The 24,620-nt window shown below is 35.0% G+C and overlaps 1 protein-coding gene across 6 annotated transcripts in view; it reads left to right on the top strand.

Annotated features, from left to right (window-relative positions):
• Positions 1-1,277: 1,277 nt before the first annotated feature.
• LOC106061374 (uncharacterized) overlaps positions 1,278-24,620 on the top strand; it is a 195,208-nt gene continuing 171,865 nt past the window's right edge. For 2 of the 6 annotated variants that reach the window (XM_056027268.1, XM_056027269.1), the window contains exons 1-2: positions 1,323-1,657; positions 6,554-6,909. The gene's annotated coding sequence lies outside the window, so the exon portion shown is untranslated. Of the gene's footprint in view, positions 1,658-6,553; positions 6,910-24,620 lie in introns of all 6 variants that reach the window. The other 4 variants (XM_056027271.1, XM_056027266.1, XM_056027267.1 and 1 more) reach the window with 4 other exon arrangements.

The following is a 24,620-nucleotide window of genomic DNA, read 5'->3' on the forward strand; positions in this document are numbered from 1 at the left end:
ATATATCTGGTAGGGTGTCCTTAAATGTGACTCAAATACACCTCACAGAAACACGTACAGAGTTATAACTCTTTTGTTCTTTAAAAAATACAGTTTACTATGACATGCGTTTACAGAAATAAATGTTTTTAGTGAATGCCAAGAGTCACGTCTAGAGTTTTATAAAATTAACGTAGCCTACAGGTAAAAAAAAATTAGCATGTCATCTTGCGAGATTTATTAGCGACGTGAACGTCTTTAACACACGCACAAGTAGGCCTACACACTGTTTACACACACACACACACAGGCCTACACACTGTTTACACATATACATACATACATGGCTATATTAATTGCAGTGTAGTGTATGGTTCTGAGTATCAACTTCCGCTATCTCTGCTATGTATTGTATGGTTTTGGGTATCAACTTCTGCTATCTCTGCTGAGTAATGTATTAAGGTTCTGATTATCAACTTCAGCTATCTCTGCTATGCATTGTATGGTTCTGGGTATCAACTTCTGCTATCTCTGCTATGTAATGTATGGTTCTGATTATCAACTTCAGCTATCTCTGCTGTGTAATGTATTGTTCTGATTATCAACTTCAGCTATCTCTGCTATGTATTGTATGGTTCTGATTATCAACTTCTGCTATCTCTGCTATGTATTGTATGGTTCTGGGTATCAACTTCTATCTCTTCTTATCAGCTTAACTGATCCGATCTGTTTCCGTTTTGTGCGTAGGCTGAATCATTCAAGTCTAGGTAGTCCAGTAGGCACTGTTTGTCAATCTTAATGAAAAACAAATCCGATACCCACGTAGGTGTGTCTGAACTGAGCATACAAACGATTCGTGTCGATAAGAATAATATAAGAAGAAGTGAAACAGAAAAAACAAAAATTTTGGAAAGTTGACAAGTTGAGAACCTGGGGGGGGGGAACTGTCTTCAAAGGCATGACCAAGACGGTGCCCATCAAACCGAGTACCTTTCAATGGCCAGGTACAGAATTAAGATTAGTGAGAGATGGGGAAAACAAAGGCAGAAATAGCCTGACCAAGACTTTGAAAGTTTGTGATATCAACTGTGTGTGTGAGTATAACTGAGTGTCGGTGGGTCTGTATGTTAACTGGCTATGAATTACTGAATGACATCATTTGGAGAAATAATGTTCAAGAAAAATGATCCCGAGAGAGCTTGGAAATGTTTGTGACTTTACACGCTATATCACAATGACAACAAAAATGAACACGTCGTTTAGTTTTTAATTCAAAACCTACACAACCAATAACACTGTACATTCCATTCTATTCGTAATAAAAGTTGATGACGTCCCCTGACGTCTCCACCCAATGCAGGTAAAACACAGAATAATCACCTGTTTCTTCCCTTGTTCAAGTTGTGCACTGTTAAGTAGAAGAATAACTAAATATTTGCAGACAAGTGTAATGATAGTCCCAGTCTCCTTGTGTTCAAGTCTATTGAGTTTAGAATAATACAATTTCAATATTTTGTTTGCTGTTCTTGGTGCTACTTCAGAGATTACTATGTGGTGTCTGGCCAAGTGAATCGACTTGTTCTCTGTGTCTTGCTTTCCAATGGATGGTATAAATTGTTGAACAACAATTAACGTGTTTTATATTAGCTCGGGAAAAGTGACTCTTTTCTTTTGGTCTGTAAGTTAGAAAACCCCCCACCCACATATAGCCAGTAATGTCAAGCTGAAATAACTATTTATAAAAACACGTTTAAACTGTCATTTATAAAGACACATAGAATATTTACACGTTAAAACTGTTTATTATACACAGAATATTTACATCTATATATATATATCAGTGGTCTTCAACCTTTTTTGGCCTACCGCCCCCCTTTTGGTATTTTTTCTTTAAATAAAATTCGCCAGCGCCCCCCCCCCTTCTAAAAAAAACCACTTATACAGAAGCGTGAGAAGGCAAATTTGAACAAAATATCATTGATTTCTTACTTTGTATGCTGTCAATAACATCCCGCATGGAAGACGACCACATGCCAAAGGCGAGCTTAGAGGAGGACGGAGTTAATGAGGTGCCCCCCGTAAGCGCTATAAAGATCCATTTAGGCGCCATTTCGCACTCACTGGCATAAAGGAAGTACCTGGCAGCATTCTCTGGCAGCAGATGGTCTCTGAGAAAGACAGTTGAAGAACTCTCACAAAAGCTGCGGGACTGTCACAACACAAGATGTCACAACGTGTGTTGTGGTGCCGGGGATTTTACTTGAATTAAAATAGTTGAATAAATGATGAACTAGGATTCACAATAAAAGATTCTTTGTTAAAACACAACTCTGGAACTTTATTTAAATATAAAACGTAAGTACAGCTTATGTACAAGTTACAGATCAATAAGCTCAAAAAACATTACAAAGGCCTTAAATCAGAGCTCTTAGAAACGTGACTGTCTACTAGGACATTCTTTCATCGACTGGCGTTCTTTCTACTCTCGTCAATTCTCTGGCGCTAAAATGTCTTTATTTATTTTCAAATCAACCAATAGATTTGCAACATCGTAATTATGTCTCGGGTAAAACCTGAGGCGCTGTCAAGGATCTAGATTTGTGGGGTAATTCCTGAGGCTCAGTCAAGGGTTTATATTTCTATTTACACATAAGCTTTTAAATGTGAAATATACAAATAAATCTATAATGGCATCTGTGACAGGGACAAACATTTGAGACTCAAAGAAAAGTATTGAAGACAGGCGCAAAAGAAAAAAAAAACTTAAATAGACCGCCAGCAGACAACGGCGTTGTCTGCACAAAATTCGGGAAAATATGCAGGTCTCAACTGGCTTGCTTTGCGTAGTTATGTGAAACACTGCACTGAGCCGTAATCTTCGGAATCAAAGGCATAATCAGCCAATATTATCACGATACAAAAATTATGTCAAATAATTTACAGTGATTACACACAAAAATTAATTTCATTGTCAAGACTTTCTTTCAAATCCTAAGAATAGTCTCTTTTAAATTACTGTTTTTAGGTTTAATTGTAAATTTTTATTTTTAATATAAATATTATAATTTTTGAATTCACTACAAAATAAAATTAAGCTAATGGGGAACCTTGTGACTCATGCAGTCAGACAATATCAGAAATGTCAAACTTTGAATTAGCCAAAGCAAAGCGAAGGTCTCCTCTAGTGGCTACATCCAGTCTATTTCTTTGCTTATTCATTAAGTTTGTTACGTACTAAATCTAGGTTAACCATGTATGTTGATGAAAATGCTAAAAAAATAATTCCATTTTCGACCATAGTTTTGGAATTTTACTGAAAATTTTTAATGCAGCCACATTTTTATTGTCCACCCATGGGCGTAGCTAGGAATTTTCAATTGTTTTGGGGGACAGGGGGATTGACCTCTTCGTGGGCCCTTGCATTTTGAGTAATATTTAATTTAATTAATTAAAAAACACTAATTTGGGGCTTCCTTCAAGTGGGGGCCCGGGTGGATTTTCAAATTCTCCCCCCCTCATCCCCCCACCCTAGCTACGCCACTGTGTGCCTCCTATGTTAACATTCTTTTTTACTGAAGTCATAATTTTGTAAATCTATTTCTTCCAGCAACTTAATTTGAACATCAGTAACTCATGTTTAATAATTGTCATTTATATTTTTTAATTTTAGAAGCAAGCCGTATTAGAGCATTGTTATGTGAAGTGCATAAATATCGGTGTCCTTAAGCAGTAATTCAATTGTCAACAAACAAGTTATGCGAGACTATGTAAAACTATTTAAAATAGATTTAATATAAAAAATGATATAATCAATGAAAGTATATCACATTCGTAGCAAACGGAGGTTCGTTTTATTCATTTGCGTTAGATGCCTACCATGCAAAACCATTTTAAGCCTGCTTTAAATCATCGCCAATCATTGAATCTTCCTGTTTCTCATAAAAAAAATAATAAAAAATTATTTAAGAGATTAAAAAAACGAGCAATAACAAAACCCTTTCGAAATCCATCGAACGTCAGTTTAACAACAAAAGTCTAATATCTTTTTCATCATTTGTTTCACAAAGCTGTTGAAAGATGAAATTATTTTCGGCATGGGTTTATATTTTATTTACAATTTTATAAATTAGATTCAAATAGAAATGAAATTGCAGGCTAAACTTTTCTTGTATATCATAACTCACAAGGTGAATAGTGAATAGAGCTGTTCTCTATTCTATATTAGGGCCTACATATGAAGTCATTGTAGCGTCAAACCACTGATAGTTCCCTATAGGTCGTCAAAAGCTACATAGTATTTCATCACTAAAAGAAAAAAGTCTTTCTGTGTAACAAATGCTTTAAAAAAAATAATTTTAGCTTTTCAAACAATATCATAAGACTTTTTAAAAAACTATGCATTTTGCTAAGAGGCCACTAAAACATATACTGCTTTGCTGTTTTTTGTTTTTAATATTGTTTTAATATATTTTTATAATTGTTCATGAATATTCTTAAATTATTTTTAAATATTGCTATAAGTTCGTGAAGCCGACTTGGTTTCATAACCTCATCTGAAAATGCCGTCATTCAAAGTAGAACATACTTTTTATTTAGTGGCTATTCACTAACACTCTTAATGAGTTTTCGTAACAACACTTTATCAATGTTTTGTTTTAAAAAAAGTTTAAATTATTCTATTTGAATGTTAGCTTTAACGTTGTTTTTTTTTCAATTAACATTTACATATCACTAAATTAACATATGTAGATAAAATAAAATATAATCTAAAAGGGTATTACTTACTTTGTTTGTCAAATCTTAAACGGTTATGCGCGCAAAATCTATGAGATACTAGATACCCTCCGATTACAGAGTAAGAGAAAAGAGTAAGAATGTAAAAATAGTAAATTGGATTTCCAAACTCAATTTCTAATGCTGTTTCTGTTCTTAAATTAGAAGCAAGCTAACTATAATTTGTCTATATTATGTTTGCCAGCTTTAATTTTGAAGAATATTTAAATTTGTTTTGTTTCAGTGCACCTTTAGTTTCTTCTTTCTCCCTTTATACCCAGCGCCCCCTTACCGCCCCTTTTGTGCCCAGCGCCACACTTACCACCCCTATGGCTCCCAGAGCCCCCCAAAATCTCGAAAACGCCCCCGTTGAAGACCACTGATATATATATATATATAATTCTCTTCATAACTCAAGAGTTTGGACACCAAGTAATGGAAAGATCACTCTTTTATTTCTGCAAGTCGGACAGACTAGAGTTACCCCACGTAATTTTAGAGGCGAAAAAAAAAGAGGGGGGGGGGAACAAGTAGTATTCACCCGTCACTAAATAGCAGGGCCGGATTTAACCATTGTGACCAAGAAGTCATGGAAAGAGAACAAGTAATCTACTCTGTATTCACCCGTCAATAAATAGCTGGGCCGGACTTAACCACTGTGGGGCTCAATGCGAAACGAATTTCGTGTGGCCAAATTTGGTAGGGATATGGATAATAAGGGAAAATTAATAGTTTGTATTAAAAAATAAATTCGTCTTTGCATTTTATTCATTCTTTACTACGTACAGAATTACTTTACGAGCCTTGTGTGAAGCGAAGTCATACAGTATATCAGAAAAATTCTATTTCCTACATAGATCACGCTCAATATCAAGAAATATTAATTTTTTCAATCTATCTACGAGAATTGTTGACCACAAGTAATTCTTCATTAGTTTGAGGCGCATGAAGCTTCTGTTACCAGATTCCACAATTACGTGATAATGGCGTGTTTTTTTTTTTTATCGCGCGTAGGATTGGCGATTTCCATATTGAATGACACCCCAAAATGACAATTTTTGTGTATATATTTCAGGAGATTTGTATGAGTTTTCAAAAGATTTTAATAATTTTCAGAGAGGACTTTTTCATATATTTTGCCATTTCAGGAGAATTCCAGGAGCTCCTGGTAAATCAGGATGCCGTGGGAAATCTGTTATAAGTTATAAAATTGTTTAATTTAATAATTTATACACCTAGAATTAGCGCGGGCCCTATGAAAGTTTGGGGCACACTGCGGACACATTGGTTACGTGGCCTATTGCCGGACCTGCAAAATAGCGGCGTATGTTACGCCGCCGGTCGACTGGTATTGTTAAAACAAAAAATCTCTTGCTAATAAACATGTGCACACATTTAATATGAAATCCAGCTCCACAAACATTCCAAGCATAAAGTTCTAGAATCATTCGCAATCAGACATCGAAAACATGTACAAACCAAGCTCGTCACACCTTAACAAACTTATCAAACAGAAGGAGTTACTAGAGAATTGAAGAGGAGATTACTCGGGAAAGAGACACATATTCAGTCTTAAGCTCCATGTGATATTTTCCACGTTATCTGCTCTTGTCAACAGCAAGTCAAAACCGCACTTACCTTTCAATCTTTGGTTGTTTCACTTGAAAGTAAAATAACATTGTATTTAAGAACATATCTAGAATCCATAGAGATCATATACAACTAGCATTTTGTCTTGTCTAATTAAGATTTTTGTTGCAATTTTGATTTGTTTTATTATAATTATTATTTCCTACTGTAGCAAAGAGCATTGTCACAAGTGAGAATCTGGCACTGTGTAAACTAGATTCAATTACGTTGGTTCTGTTAAGTTAGGTTTAAAATTGTTAAACAGGTTACGAAAATAAATATTGCATTGCAATTGGATTTTGTGCAAAGCTATGACGTTATGAAATAAGGACAGATGTGCTCGTGCCAACCATTTCTCTCTATGACATTAACAACGTCTGAGCCACATCAACAACGTCTGAGCCACATCAACAACGTCTGAGCCACATCAACAACGTCTGAGCCACATCAAAAGTGATTGAAACATTCAGACATTTTCCTTTATTTCTATCACAAGAACTGTTTATCTTTAGGACACAAAGGATATAGGTAAGTACAACTTGAAATCATTTGACTATTTTACAATGTGTCAATATATTTCTAATGACCTTGAAAGGAAAGGTCATTGTTCAGGTGGATAACTCCACAATGTCGGCACTTTGATTTATACATCTTTTTAAAATTATTTTTTTAATAAGCTTATATCAACTCATTCTGTCTGTCTGGTACAAAATGTTTTTTTTTCTCCCATTTTCCATTCTTGGATCAAGTGAAGGGTTTGCATAATTATTCATAGTCAATAACAATACACGAATCAATTAAAAAATTAAACAGTTAGTTAATCATTTAGTACTTAGTACCAGGTGACCGAGCCTCGCTCGGTTGAATAATTTGTAAAGGTAAGACATATTTCAGAATTCATTTTGGAAATATTATTTGTAATGACTAAAATGAACGATCGGGTAAAGACGACCATTCGGACTTGTTGCTTTTGTGTTCTGTTGGGTCTAGATGACATTGTACTTTATGATTAGAATAGAAAGTCTCTTTAAGTTCCCAAACAGTCAAGAAAAACCACAGCTCAGTTCATGTCTGCCGTTTTGCCGTTTTTAAGTTGTATAATGGAGATATTGTCTTTTTTAAAAAATATATTTTTTTAAAATGTTTTTCTTGATAAAAAGTATGTTCAATAGGGGTGCACCGGATAGTACTCTTCGATATTTGGCCGGAGCCGGATATGGCTGGATAGTAAAATATGATATTCGACCGGATACCCACATGTCTTGTAAATAGCTTGTGTTGCTAAACACTTTGCAAAACTGTTAAATAATATACCATTATTCGTATTATTTTTTCCTTTTTTTTTACCTTATTGTTTAAATTTATGCCAATGATTGACAGTATATATATAAAATGATAGGCCAATCACAAACTAATCTGTGTAACATGTGCTAAGTTAAACCAAGATTGGTCAAATGGTTTTGATTTCTATTCGGCACATACATACATACATACATACATACATACATACATACATACATACATACAAACATACATACATACATACATACATACATACAAACATACATACATACATACATACATACATACATACATACATACATACATACATACATACATACATACATACATACATACATACATATATACATACAGAACTGTTCCTTGGGTACTAACTTAGACCGTAGTGTATGTATTGTTGCCCTAAAACAGCGGTTCTCAGCCTTTTAAGCTCGGCGACCCCTCTTTACAATTCCACACTCTGCCGCGACCCTTCCCCCCTTTCCGCTCAGACACACAGCAATAGAAGAATAGACAAAACTATTCATTTTTTTGATGGTCTCTGGCGACCCCTGGCAAATCGTCAATCGACCCCCAAGGGGGGCGTGACCCACAGGTTGAGGAGCCCTGCCCTAAAACAAACTTGAGACCCTCAAAAAAAAAATAGTTGACCAACTCTATGAAAGTATGCTATTTTATGAATCTAGGCCATGTTTACCATGTTTACATGAGAAAAGATCGAAAGGATTTAGATTTAGATTTAATTTTAAGAACTACACTTTGCACATATAGTTTTTTACTTTGACACATGAAAATACAAAATATAGTCTATTGATTTTATTATTTAATAAAATTAAGCTTCAAATTTGTGTTTTAAAAGCATTTTTACATAAATTCGTTCCTTATATCTGCGAATTTAGAATTCCTAACGTACATTCTTTCATTAGACATTACACGAAATGTTACACATTTCTCTATTCTTAGGTCTAAAACTCTAATTCAACTCTAAGATGATAGAACTTCTCTTCACGAAGATAGTTTTATAATTAAACACATGAATATATTAATTATTGTCCATTCATTTCATATTTTAATCAAATTAACATTCAAATTTGTTTTTCTAAAGCATTTTTACATAGATCTACAATCTACATTCGTTCGCCAATGTTTTCATAAAAAATTGAATTCAGGTCAATTAGCTATTTTTAGCTCCATTCATAATCTTTTTTTATTCATGAAGTCATGCATTTTACTTATAGCATTATTATTTTCTTTAATTGTTCCTAATGCACTATATCAGTGACCATACAGTAGTTGCATAAGTAAAGACCCGAGGGCAGCGGGTAATATCTGTCTAGTATATATATAAATTTTATTTCGAAAACGGCTCTAACAATTTTCTTTATAATTTCAACGTATATGTATATAAATGAGAAAAAAAAATCTCAACTCATTGGCCACAAAGGGAAAACTCGAGGTAAATGAATAGATGTCCTTTATAGATATTCTTATCAAAGCAAATGGCTAAATATTGACAGTTTAGATCGATTAGCAAAATTTACATAGTCCTACTATGCAGGTTAATATTATTTTTTTGCTGATAAATTATTAGAATGTGTTCAATCTTCGAAGTCTACCCAAACCAAGGAAGTGGTCCTGACACAGCTTCTCTACGTCTTACTTGCTCACATTGACATGATCTCCAGCTCCTGGTCAATGAATCAGCGTACGTTGTCGCCTCTTTTGGTTTTGACCCTAACCTCGGCAAAACGGAAGTCATGTTCCGGAATTCATCCAAAAAAATCAACTCAGCCGCAAAGATCATCGTGAATGGACACACGTAGTAGACACCTTCACAAGTCTGGAAAGCAGAGTATTAAATGATGTATTGCTTTTAAGGGAGGTTGATAAGCGTCTGATCAGGGCCAGTAGTACTTCTGAACGCCTCCAAGCAAGAGTGTGGCGAAATAAATCATTCCGTCTGCCTACAAAATCAGTGTCTACCAAGCAGTGGTTCTCTTTACCTCTCTATGTGGATTTGAGACATGGGTACTTGACAGAAAGCAACTAAGACTTCTTGAACGCTTTCACCGAAGATATTTGCACACCATGGACATTCGGTGGCAAGACCGCACAACTTCTTACAGTCTAGTCCGACAGTCACGCTGGGCAGGGCACGTTTCACGTATGGGACTCTAACATCTGCCAAAGGCTTTTTAGTGAGCTTAAAGGCGTTCGGCATAACACAGGTGCTCGAAGGGAAACGCTTCTTTACAATACTAACGCAATGCTTTAAAGTCTCTTAGGGACAAATGCGCCATTTTAGTTTGCTACAAAATGTTTTACCCAATAACTTAGAGGTTTGGCATCACTTGATGTTTCGTACAGAAGCCATAATTAATATACTAATTGCAATATTAAATGTCTGAACGTAACCATTTGAGAAGTTACACTGCAAAGACTTTCTACCAAGCCAATAATAGGCCAATAGTTTAACGCAAAAGATTCAATGTGAGATTTGTTTTTCTAGACTACATGGAGACTTTATTTTCGAATCGCCATGTATGGCATGTACGATGTCATTTAGAACTAAAAGAACACAAAAGCAACACTTCAGATTGGTAGTCTTTACCAGATCGCTTATTTTCATCATTCAAAAAAAGGTTTCGGGTAAATATTTTTCGTTTATAGATTATTCCTCCGAGCGAGGCTCGGTCACCTGGTACTTCATGAATATCAGTAGTGATGGGCAAAAGTTAACTAAAATGCTAGAAACTTTAAGTTTAACTAAAAAAAAATTAATTAAGACCAAAGTTTAACTAGAAAAAAAAAATTAGCTGAAGTCGCAGTTTAATTAATTTGTTTAGTTACTAACTAAAAAGTTTAATTAAAGTTTGTACAACTTTTCAACATGTGGCCAGGGTTGAAACGCACATCCCTGTTATCTGGTCATGTGATATCCATAACTTTGATTATCAAGGGTAAAGTAAAATGCTGGTAGAAGTTATGGGAGTCAATATCTGCACTTGTAAGTAGTAGTATTATAAAATGTTGTTTGCTTTTTGCCAAAAGCTTCAATGCAGTATTATGAATGGAGTTGTTCCGAATTTTTTGTGAGCCACGTGGTGGTGTTTAATTTCTGTTTCTAGTGGGAGTCTGATTAGTGAGTTAGGTCAATATTTAGTGGTTTAAGTCAATTCATGTGCGGCATACAATAATTTATTAACTGCAGGAACGTCAAGTACACCCTTTTTTAGTTTTAAGACTTATTATTGAGATCTATGTCTAAATCGACAGTTAGGTATATATTGATCTAAAAGCATTAGGATAACCAACTCTAGAAAAAAAAAAATCTTAATCCACACCCTCTCTGACCATAAAGTAAATAGACTGTGTCCGACTGATTTTAATAACCTGATCAGATAGACATACACATGTAGGCCTAGTGTACTGTACGTGTGTAGCTGATGATACTACAGACCACCATGTGATTTTTTTTATTGCGCGTTACGCAATAGTGTTTGCTTAATGTCAAGTGGTCAGACAAGAAAGTAACACAATGGCATGGTTAGTCAAGCATGTACTTTACACTATACTTTAGTTATACGTCTCTTATGTTTCTTAAAACTCCAAAGGTTTCGTTTCTATTTCTTTGTTTACTAGATCTAAATTTGAATTTCTAAATCTATGTTATTTTCCGTTATATAAGTTTATATAATTTAAAAAAAAGAGTACCATTCTTTTTAAAGGTTTTAATTTAAGCCAAAAATACAAGCACACATATTTATTTAGACATCTTTTTTTAAAATTTGTATTGGGCATTAATGTTTATGTAAGAAACATATTCCTTATTACTGATTTTATTATGGATAAATATTTCTACAAAGTTATCGAACCGTAGGCATAGAGTTGGGTGATTATAGCTAAATAGGTCTAGTTCAACCCCGCACCCCTTCCAAAAAAAAAATAGTTATGTAAAGTTTGTACAGTTTAATTAATTTTCTTTAGCTTAGTTTAACTTTATTTTGAAATTCATGATAGACTTTTAGTGTAACTACTTTATTTTAGTTGAAAATTAGTTTTAGTTTAACTTTTTAAATTTAGTTTAGTTCCCATCACTAAATATCAGACCAACAACTGATCATCAGGCTTGTAATTAAAAGTCCAAGGACTGCTTCTGGTTCTGGCTTCAAGGGCTTAATACTGACAGTTAGTTAATAGTTGGAATCTGAAGCGTTGTAGGCATAGACAATATTTATTGTTTTAGATTAATTCATTTGCGTCAAACGATATTTCATTAACAGCGGGAACATGTATATCTATTTGTTACGACACAAGACTCTTCAAAATAATAATAGACTCTCAGGTTATTACTCTATAAATACTTTAATATTACAACAAGTTATGTAAATACGAACATTTCATTTCTCTTCCTGTCAATTACTCCCGGCTTCCCCTTTTCAACATCACTTCCATTCATTACACAAATTCGCACCATTATTCATGCACACCATGCTGCGCTACGACCGTAACACCCCCCTTGTTTGCTAAGTTCGATGTACATCGAACGTCTTTTAAACATCAAATAAAATTATAAATCACTGTTCAATATAATTATATTATCTTCATTAATTCTCATTCTTTTAAACCAGGTAAAAACCAACGACAACAACAAAACCCTCCAACAGCAAAATTAAATATCATCATTCTTTACATTATTATTTTAGGTTCAAAATTACTTACATCCATCCCAATGTATAATGTCCAGACTTCCCCAACGACCCAATCCGTGTAAATCTCATAATTCACAATTATAAACTATAATTAACTATGTAACTGTAATACTCTATTTTACATTTCTAACAATGGTTTCATCAAATTCTCAATACAACACCATATATTAATATCTCGACACCTCACACATGTAACAAAGCTTCGTCAATCCATTCAGTCTTCGATTACATATACATGTAATATGTGTATATTTACAAAATGTTCCAATCTGTTATAGATGTCTATTCATTACACTGCTATTCATTGTGTTCTCACCAAAATGATTTTACTGACATTATTCTTTTGACCAACCAACAGAAACAAAATTGACGTGGCCAAGCTCCTTTCCTTACTTCCTTTTCTTTTCCTTCTTAGGTACACCGTGATAATGTGTCCGCTATCACATTGTCTTTCCCTGGTATTGTCCTGACCTCAAAGTTATAATCCATAAGTTGCAATGCCCATCTGGCTATTCTGTTGTTCCCTAGTTTATTTGTATTAATGAAGGCCAAGGGAGCGTGATCCGTCCATAGTTCAAATTTAGCTCCCATTAGGTAGAACCCTAATTTTGTTATACCCCATACAATGGCTAGTCCTTCCTTTTCAATGGTAGCATATTTCAACTCAGATGTTGTCAGTTTTCGCTCACATATAAAACAGGATGTGGGACACCATTCCATTTTTGCATTAGACAGCCTCCTATTGCAATGGCTGATGCATCTGTAGCCAAAATAAATTCCTTAGTATTGTCCGGTAATTTCAAAATCGGTGCCCCAGAAAAGAAAGTTTTAATTATGTCCAATGCTTCTTGACATTCCTCCGTCCACACTATATTGTTAGGTTTTCCTTTCTTTGTTAGATTTGTTAGTGGTTCAATTATTTCTGAAAAATTTGCGATAAATTTTCTATAAAAGTTGCATAACCCCAAAAGGCTTCTAATTTGCTTCTTTGTCTTTGGTACCTTAATGTCCAATATTTTTGATACAGTTTCTTCCAATGGTGTAATGTACTCATTTTTAATCTTATACCCCAAAAATGAAATTTCACTTAGGCCAATTTTTATCTTTGTTGGTTTCAATGTTAAATTGTTTTCTTTGATAATTTTAAAAACCTCTCCAAGGCTTTGTATATGCTCATCTCATTGCTCACTAAAAATGCATATATCATCTAAATAACAAATTGTGTCTCTTCTATGACTGAATAATTTGGCCATCATTCTGTTAAACGTGGCTGGAGCATTTACCAAGCCAAAGCTCATCACATTCCATTGATATATGCCCGAAGGTGTCTTAAATGCCGATAATGGTTTAGCTTCTTGTTTTAGAGGTACTTGCCAGTATCCTCTTGACAGATCCAACGTGCTAAAAATCTTTGCATTTTTTAGCTTAGTAAACATTTCTTCTGCTTGTGGCATTGGAAATGGATCAAATTGTGTGACTTTATTCAACTGTCGATAATCCACACACAATCTTAAGTTGCCACACTTTTTTTTAACAAGCACGACTGGTGCAGCCCATGGTGAACTAGATGGTTCTATCACTCCAAGTGTTAGTAGCTCATCAATTTCCTTCTGTAATGTTTCTCTATGGTGTAATGGGATCGTATATTGTGGCAGTTTATTTGGTACTTTGCCGGTTAACTAGATATCATGTTTTATAATACTTGTTTTTCCAGATAAATCCGTAAAAATATTCTTATACTCCTCAATTAGTGCCTTGATTTCTTTAGCTCTATCAATAGAAACTCCATCCACCATGACATCCTTCCATGTTTGCCTACTTTCTGTTGCCACTGTCTCTATTGGTCTAAACTTTTCCTCTGTCTCCATTTCTTCCGTCACACAGGCACTCATTGTCATTGACTCATCCTTACTCCTTTCTTCACTTCTTTGTCTTGGTGTAAATTCTTTTAACAAATCCACATGAAATATTTTTAACATCGAATCAATGTCTATTTCATAGTCCATATCGCTAATTTTCCTTGCTACTTTGTATGGTCCCAGCCAATTTGTGCCCGAAGCATTATTGTTATCCTTATGTAAGACCAAAACATCTTGTCCTACCTCTAATTCCGTCTTTTTTCTATGTTCATTCACTCTGGAATGTGTTAATTCATTTCTGTCTAGTATCTGTCTATCCGCTTCTTCACATGCCTTTATAATCTGATTTCTAGTTTCTGTCACAATATCATAACTGTCATTAGTTACTACATGATCATGTGGGATTATCAAATCTTTCAATATTGTCATTGGACCTCGTGGATTTCCTCCATAAATCATTTGAAATGGTGAAAACCCTGTTATTTCATTACGACTCTCCCTGTATGCAAATAGTATTGACGGTATTGCCATATCCCACTCTTTGGGTTTATCATCCATTACTTTATATAATGATTTCTTTAGATTGACATTAAAACGTTCACAAGTGCTCTGTGGATAATACGAGGTTGTAAACCTTTGCTGGATCCCAAACATGTTCAAGAATGTTGTAGCCAATTGACAGTTAAATTGAGTGCCCCTATCTGACAATATTTCTCTAGGAAATCCAAATCTTGTAAACAACGTATATAATGCTTGTACTATATCTCTGGCTTCAATTCGTTTGAGTGGGATAGCTTCCGGCCATCTGGAGCACACGTCTATCACAGTTAGGATATAACGGTGACCCCTATTTGATACCACTGGCATTGGACCGATTAAATCAATCGCTATTTTACTAAATGGTCTATCTGATACATCCACCCTTTGTAATGGTGCTTTTATGTTTCTTGCTCCTTGTCTAGAACATAGTTGGCACGACGTCACATAACTTTTTATGTCCTTACTAATTGATGGCCAATAAAAATTCTGAAATATTCTTTGTTTCGTTTTGTGTAGTCCCAGATGTCCTGTGTGTGCTATATCGTGTCCATTTTCCATTACAAGCTGCCTGAATTCTCTGGGTACCACAAACTGGATTACTTTTTTTCCATGCCATTCAATCTCTCTAACAAGAGTTCCTCTTTCTACATAGAATCTTCCTCCTCTTCCTCCTTTCTTTGCTAATTGGCGTAACTCTGGATCATTTTTTTGTTTTGTGATAAATTTTTCTTTGTTAAATACTATATCTTTGATTTCAATTGTTTCTGTGTTTTCATGTTGTTCTTCATCTTGCTCTTTTTCCTTAGTTGATAACTCGAACAACTTTGCCAAATCTCCTTCCTCTACATCTTTACTATAGGATCGAGTAGTGGCCATTCCACAACAATTTTTCCAAACTGCTATCTCATTTTCCGTGCACTTCTTTATGTTTGGTATATTGCCAATAATCAAATCAATTTGATCATGGTCTATAACACATGCCTCTACGATCCCGGTATAATACGGTGTTTTAATGTTCACTCGGGCCACGGGTAATCGAACTGTTTTACCATCAAACATAATACATGCTTTGTTTTTTCCAGTATATTCATGATCTTCAACCAATTTTCGGTTTATTCCAACAATAGTGCTCCCAGTGTCCCTTATCGTTCTTGCAGCCTTATTTCCTACAAATGTTTGAAAACAATCTAGACTTCCCGAACTCGACAATAACGACAAACTTTGATCTCTTCCATTTCTTCTTCCATCATATCTTCCCTGTCTGTTTCCTTGATATCTCCCTCTGTAGCTATTATACTGGCCTTGTCTACTATCTATTTGGCTCCTTCCTTGTCCTCTAAACCTATTCTGTCCTTCGTATCTAAATCTTCTATTGTTGCTATAACTGTCTTGTGTTTCTCTAGCTCTATTAAATGCTACTATTTCTTCAATATCGCTACCTCTGTTTAACTTTTTTTCAGGATGTGCCACTTTGTAAGCCCTTATTACTTTTACAATCTCATCTACAGATTTTGGCTTTCTCTCCAGCAGGAATATTTTTAGTTCGTCCTGACTCTCATAAATGACTTTATCCAGCATAAGAAATACCTTTAGTCCATCAAACGTCTTCTCTATTTTTGATGACTCTGTCCAATTGTCAAAGTAGCTATTCATCTTGTCTAAAAATGTTTGGGGGTCCTCGTTGGTTTCAATGGTGCAATTAACATATTGTTGACGATATTGTTGCCTCAGTTTTTCCAAATGTTCGTAGTAATTGCTCCTTTACTATTTGGTAATTATTCTGATTCATGCAAATCTTTGACGGTACCTCCGCTGCCAATGACTTCGATAACAAAAATGTCCATTTATCTTCAGGAAAAAACAATTCTTTCATTTCAATTTCAAACTTCTTTAAGAAAATATCTATGTCTATTTTATTCTCATCAAACATTGTACCTTTATATTTTGCCAATTTATTTCCAGACACGTCATTTTTCTTTCCAGTACCTTCATCTTTAGCTTTTCCTTTTTTTATTTCCAACTTTTCTTTCTCTATGGCTAACCTTTCTTTCTCCATAGCTAGCTTCTCTTTCTCAATTTCTTTATCCGTAACTAATTTCTCTTTACTGATAGCCAACTTCTCTTTCTCTATTTCCTTTTCCATGACTAACTTCTCTTTCTCTATTTCTTTTTCCATGGCTAACTTCTCTTTCTCTATTTCCTTTTCCATTACTAACTTCTCTTTCTCTCTTTCTTTTTCCATGGCTAACTTCTCTTTCTCTATTTCCTTTTCCATGGCTAACTTCTCTTTCTCTATTTCCTTTTCCTTGACTAGTTTCTCTCTTTCTATTAATCTTTCTTGTACATATTTTCTCAGCTCTGCTCCTTCTAATTCCAATAGTCTCCCTTCTTCTTTCAAAGCAACTATTTCAGCTTTATCCGCCATTTGTAATTTTTCTTTATCGAGTTATCTGGCCATATCCATTAAATATATTTGATTCTCCTATACTTAATGCCTGGAAACAATGTTCATATCTAAATGTAATGTATTGAACCAAACGTTTAATGTTATTCCAATACAAATATGTATCTACTTCCCAGAATACTCTTCTTCCTGCTGGTATAACTGCCAATGCTAGTGTATATTCTCCGCCGGTGATATGAATCTTTCGTTGTTTGTCTATATGCCGTGGTCAGTGTATATCCGTTGGTCCTAAATGGGCACTGTTCTCCACCGTAGTCAAAATTCACTAGTGTTGCCCACAACAGTGCTAATAATCGTACAAATTTCCATTAATATTGAATGTTAAAGGTTATTGTTGAGAACTATGACCCGCCAGACCAAAGAAGATGTACGTTTTCACATTGGTGAATGTAGAGAATGGGCCGTCATAATAATTATAATGATATAAATCTAGATTTAAATGTTAATCCAGTTGATTAATTCAGCAATAATGTTTTTAGTTAAGTTTCAACTAAAGGTTTATGTTTACCAGTGAGTCTAGTACATAGCTTTAGAGATTTAGATGACGCTAACTCTCTCAATCTTAATAGATCTAGAGATCTAGAGATTTTGTTACACTTTGTAGTACTAGTAATACCTCCGTAGACAGGAATTAGATACCGTTATAACGCAGGTCTTGCCTTTTCCGTTGGGCGCCACTTTTTACGACACAAGACTCTTCGAAATAATAATAGACTCTCAGGTTATTACTCTATAAATACTTTAATATTACAACAAGTTATGTAAATACGAACATTTCATTTCTCTTCCTGTCAATTACTCCCGGCTTCCCCTTTTCAACATCACTTCCATTCATTACACAAATTCGCACCATTATTCATGCACACCATGCTGCGCTACGACCGTAACACTATTGTATTCGGATTTCCGAATTATGAAAAATTGCATGATCTTCATTCTTAGAGATTAAACAAAACACTAGTGAAAATATTGTAATACTTAGATAGGTTATGGCTGAAATAGATATGAATACTTAACTTTTATACTGCTCATAAATGCTGTATAATAAAGTACACAAAATTGCAAGTCACAAATTTTCATTTCATAAAACTCTTTAATCGGCCAGTCTATATTTATTTATGTCTATGTGCCGAAGCATATGTTGCGCTTATAAGTTTCGTTTCTTTGATTTAAAACTAGAATAAGTAAATTGGGCCGGAAGTACCATTTTCCTTATATATCTTTAGCATTTCTCAGTTCTCATTTTAAATTAAACTGACATTATTATGTTATAATGTTAAGTGTAACTGATAGAGGAAAAAATTCTGCACAAAAATACTGGTAGTTGGGATCAAACCGACAGAGGCTATAAAAGAAGAGACCCGAAACAAGCGCTTAAAACTACTCATTTACAGTACTTTATTTGGTGAGTCTTTTACCCAAGATCTGTGTATATTTTTTACAACCAGCTAATTACAAGTAACCGGCATTTTTCGATATACAATTTCACACATAAAATTAATTGTAAAAAATAAAAATTGTAGTGGTTTTAAAACTCTTAATGATTTTTTCAGAGGTTTTTTTTTAAGGTGCTACTGAAACCAATTGTGAATATTCATTTGTTATGAATCTCACCAGGGGCGGACTGGGTATCAAACTTAGCCCAGGCATTACCATATAAACCGGCCCACAAATGGCATGTCATATATTTTCGGTGGGGGGGGGGAGATTTTTACCCCACTCCGCAATTTATATATATATATATTTATATATATTTATATTAGTATGTGTATATGTAATTAATCTTCATTACATTCTGATCTTTCATTCTTTCAAACGTTTTTTCTACCCTAGAATACTCTCTTTCTATAATTAAGAGAAAGACAGTACACACCGCCAAAGGGCAGCTAGGGAGTCCCGGAACCTAGCATTATTTCCGTTATTTTAAAGCTTTAAAAATGCATATTCTGAGGTATCTACAGTGCAATTAGCTTGCAATTCTTCCGCTTAAAAAATTCAAAAACCAAATTTGGTAGAAAATGGTTAAAATGCTTTAGTTTTTTTTTATTTGGAGGGGAAAGGGAAACCACAAAACTCCTTTTGGCTATTTGGCAATTTGGTGAATGTAGTTCAACTTGGCTGCACTGGGCAGTAAGTAAAGTTTCCCTTTCAGACAAGGAGGTCTGAGGCAATTGGAGGTTTGAAGACCCTCCCATCCCGGCTACGCCTATGTGTTATATTATAGGTGTAAGCCTAATTCTCTACAAAATATATAAAGTTTGATATCGCATCGAAAACTGGATGTATGCATTCGTAGGATTACATAATGTATTCTATTTATACATGTATGTGGTCTGAAAACTATAAACAATACAATAGCAGCCTAATGAGTTTGAAGCTTTTTGGTATTACTTATAGATTACAGACGTCTCTTCAAAAAATAAGATTGTTACGTCTTACGCATTTCATGTGTCAATCTAGTCATGCATGTTGATCTGTGACTTAAAATATGCCAAATGATTGGTTTTCCTGACTGTCTCAGGCAACTCATTCCATTAAAAGATAAGAGAAAGCAGAACGGTTAGAGAGGCACTTACTTAGCTCTTGCTTCTTCCTAGTACATTCTCAAAAACGCGATTTGTATATGAATATACCATGACCCATTATTTAAAATATAAATCTCCTTTCATTAAATATCGGATGTGACAGCGCTATTTAAATTATTGAAATTATTGAAATAATTTTCATCATTAATGACTTCATACTAAGCATAAGTTTGCCATTAATTATAATAGTATAAAATTGATTTAGATCTAGATTTATTTTTTAATTCAATAATACTTTTTTGTAAGCCTTAAGTGTAGTATTTTTAGATCTATGTTATTAAAAATAAACAAAAAGAAACTTACTTTTTATTTTCAAATTGCAGAAAGTAGAGCTTTATACCCATATTGAGCTGTGAATAAGTTGGGTGGTTTGCAATTTCGCGGCTGTGTGTATGTGTTAAAGTTAATTTCAATTAAGTATTGTTAAAGAGCTAATTGTCGCGCCTATCTTTTTTTCTTTTTTGCTGCGTTATATCAATGTTTTCTAGCTTAATCCCTCTCATCCCTCTTTTTGGTTACATTTTATTGGAACCATTAAAAGACGGGGGAGGGAAGGAGCAAAAAAGAATGGGAGTGCCATCAAAGGTCCATGCCGACCAGCAAAATGATTAGGCCAAACACAGCCTCGAAGACATCAAAGCAGTCCATGCTGCTCGTGCTTAGCAGAAAGTACGGTCTAACGTTTTGCAAATGATAATACATACAGTGTATAGTGTATTTTTAAATATATATTCTTGTTGAATTTCAAACAAAATTAATTGTAATAAGAATTAAAAAAAAACAACAACAACAAAAAAAAAAAAACGTTTTCGGGCCTCTGTGTCTTGCTGCTGTCACTTTTTTTTTAAAGTTGTCTGCATTGAAATTTTTTTTCTTTGGTCGCGACCAGACCGGCCCATTTGGTACCGGCCCACCGGGCTTTTCCCCGTTTGCCCATATAGCAAGTCCGCCCCTGAATCTCACTGTCTATTTTGTGTCTGTTCTAGTTTCTTTATGTTTTCTTGAGTTAAGGGGTCGTGTTTTCTCCTGATGTTTATACCTGATTTCTCTTATCAGCCGTTGTGAGACATTTGTTCAAAATAATGCTAAGCTTATATATATTAAAAGATCACAAGTGAATATATGAATGAACTTGTTTTAGATGAAGTCCATTAATTATAGTTGCTTTGAAAAATTGATCTCACTCATGCCATGGACATTGTCATAATAGTCGTAGATCTATAAAATCTAGTTATAATCTGTGATCTATATAATCATAAATATTGAAGTTGAATTTGAAATGTAACTATAGAATCAGTATAGATATAGTTCTAGAATATATGTAAATTATGAGTGAGTCTGGTATGAATGTACACTTTGGTTTCTTATAGTTATAATGTTTTTTGTTTGGGGAATGCACAAATTGTAAGACAAATTTCCGTACGGACAATATAGATTATTATTATTATTATATCTAGGTTATAAAATAGTAGAAATAGAATCTAAGTGGTTCTCTCAAACCTTCTATATGGCTCTGAGACATGGGTATTATAAAGAAAGCAACTAAGACTACTTGAACGCTTTTATTAAAGATGCTTGCGCACAATCATGGACACACGATGGCAAGACCGCACTACAAACAGCGATGTCTTTGCCAACGCCGAAATGGACAGTATAGAGGGACTGCTTATGGTCCGACAGTTATGCTGGGCAGGGCACGTATCCCGTATGGGAGACGAACGTATACCAAAAGCAGTTTTTTTTGGTAAGCTTAAGGGTGGTCGACATAACAGAAGTGCCCATGGAAACGCTTTAAATTCCAGCTTAGGCGCCAACTTGCCTTAGCAGACATAGAAGAGAGCAAATGGTTGCACAAGCCTCAGAACGAAACAGCTGGAGGTCACTCACAAAGGCCGCGGGATGCACATTTGAGACAAAAAAGGAAATCCGCTGCCGAGGACAGATGCAGACGGCGAAAAGAAAATCTTAATCGACCACCGGCGGACTATGGGTATGCTAGCCTTGGTGGTGGGAAAATATGTAGGGTACAGCTGGGGCTTTGTAGCCACGGGGAATATTGCATATTGCAATATGTTCGGACTCGATCTACACTAGCTATAGAGTTTCTCTAGATCTAGATATAGACTCTATATAGAATAATCTAGATAGTAGATGTAGGTCTATCTTAATTAATAAACTTTAGTCAGGTAGAGCTAGATCTAGACTAGTGACAATCTAGTCTCAAGATAGAATCTAGATTCGATCTGAAATGTAGATCTTATTTTATCTTATATAATACAAATAGGCTATAGATCTAAAATAATATAGATAGAGTCTATTTAATGACAATGTCGTTGATTTCAAGTTTAATGATGAGTGCAGTGTTTACTATTTATTTGAATATTTCACGAAACACACGTGGCCATGTGGTGACATGATTACGCCTATGGGATTTTTTTCTGGGGGGTTTTGGAGGGCATTTTTTTTCTCCCCCCCCCCCCGCCGCAAATATATATATATATATATATATATATATATATATATATATCAGTGGCGTAGCTACCAATGTGCGGGTGGTGCAGGCCGCACAGGACACCAAGGCGACAGGGGCACCAAAATTCTCCCAGTGTGTATTAATTTCCTATTTCCCTGAGCTTTTCAGTAAAAACGACTAATTGTATGGACACGAACAAACATAAACTACTGTATTTTAAACATGAACCAACGATTTATTAACTAGTCAGGTCGCTATTTTGTTTCATCTCCTTGACTATTTCTTCAATACAATGTAAGCTATAGAACAGTTTGAATCTAATTTACTAGATTTATTTCGGACACACGGTACATGTTGTTACTACACTGATCAATGCTCTGTAATATAAAGGAGAAAAAGAAGATAGGCCAACTTTTTTTTACTTCATTGTTTAGTCCATTGGTTTAATCTAGATATTGAGTTTACAAATATATTTGTAAACTCTAGCTCTAAACAATTGTCTTAGTTTATTCATTTCTTTATAGTTTAATTTTGGAAATAATTCTATTGTAATGTCAATTTTAAAAAATAAGCTAACCTTTGTTTTCTACGAGTTTTTTTTAACTAACTAGTTAATTGTACTACTGTAACGTAAATAAAATGGTGAACAGTGCTCAAGACTGACTAGTCTGGCTGGCGCCTCAAAACCCTTTTAAGCTCAGACGGAGAAATCGGCATCTCTGGTTCTGTCCGTACTGTGTAGTCTATAAGGGCCCCATACCCAGATCTATCGGGGTCCCTCATTACCGACCCATCGGTATAGCAGAAAATGGCATCTGATGGGTAGGACTTTAGTGTAGCTGATGCCACGTTTTGGAGTATGGCAGGTGTTAATCGCCTCTTGGTGGCTCCCTGTTGTCCTATAAGGGACATGTTTATTTGTGGGGCCGGAAATCTCCTCCACGGAGGGCAAGTATTAATTCTTCTAATAGGAATTCTATCAGTGGAGAGCCCAGATGATTTTGACAAATTGGCCGCAATGTGGAGGAACGATCGCATTTTTATGCGGTTCCATTCTCTCCACTGTTGCACTAAGATTGGAGTGGGTAGCCTAGAGTCGCCCCTTTTGTAGCGCTCGTAGGCCGTAAGTACCGCCCTCTCCCTCCTTAAATGTAAAGGGGCCACGTTTGTTAAGATTTCATCATCTTCATTTAAATCCAAAGATGGATTCAATGAGTGGTGGAGGTTATCCTCAAAAATAGAAAAACCTGAGACCAGCAGAGCTCACATTCAGTCATCGCTTGCTTAGAGGGAACTTGAAGTTCGCCTGAGAGTATGAAACAATATGGACAACAAGGCCCAAGATTTGATTATACAAGAGACGAAAACCTGGAGAGTTAGTAAAATTACTATCAACGTACGATCCACTCTTGAGGGAGCATGTGCTTCGAACCATATACTATATATAGTCTATGCTTCGAACTAAGCTTTGTTCCAGACCGAATACATACATGTCTCCACAAATACAAAATTAATTTATTACAAAATTGGGGGATCAAGCTAAAAAAAAAACAAACAAATCATACAGCAAGTAAAACAAGCCAAATATTTCTCTATTATTTTTGACAGTACACCTGACATCTTAAAGCTGGATCAAACTTCCCAAATTTTACGGTACGTTGTCATGGATAATGACGGGGTGCAGGGTCGTGAGTCTTTTATTGACTTCATCGACACAAAGGACAAGCATGCTGCTGGAATCGCTGAGATATATTCTAGAGAAACTGCGTTCGGATGGCTTAGACATAATGGACTGCAGGGGTCAAGGCTATAATAATGCTGCGGTCATGAAAGGTCAAAACTACGGTATCCAAAAACGTATTCTAGAAGTCACTATTCATTGCCTGCTCAAACTCTGGAGACATTAACTAGCAGAGATGAAAATTCATCGCCTAGATCTGAAGCAGGTGGATTATTGGTTGCTGTTCAGTCTTTTAATTTTGTCACCTATCTTTGATTTTGAGCTCCTGTATTAACTGAAATTAATGATACGCAAGTCTACCTTACAAAACAAGGATTGTCTATTCGAGACTGCTCACTCAAACTAAAAACATTAGAGACATTTTTAAGTAGTAATCGAGAGGACATCGCCGAAGCCAGCATTACCTTTGCTGAAAATGTGTGTTCAGATCTGAGAATCAGTACAGAACCTCAAAAACGTATTGGCCATAAGAAAAAGATGCCTGGTGAGAAAAGTGACGACTCTGTACTTACACACAAAGAAGAGCTACGAAGGGAAATGTATTCTACCTTGGACAGGATTGT

The sequence above is a fragment of the Biomphalaria glabrata genome, chromosome 4 (assembly GCF_947242115.1).
Source record: "Biomphalaria glabrata chromosome 4, xgBioGlab47.1, whole genome shotgun sequence".
Classification (NCBI taxonomy): Eukaryota; Metazoa; Mollusca; class Gastropoda; family Planorbidae; genus Biomphalaria; species Biomphalaria glabrata.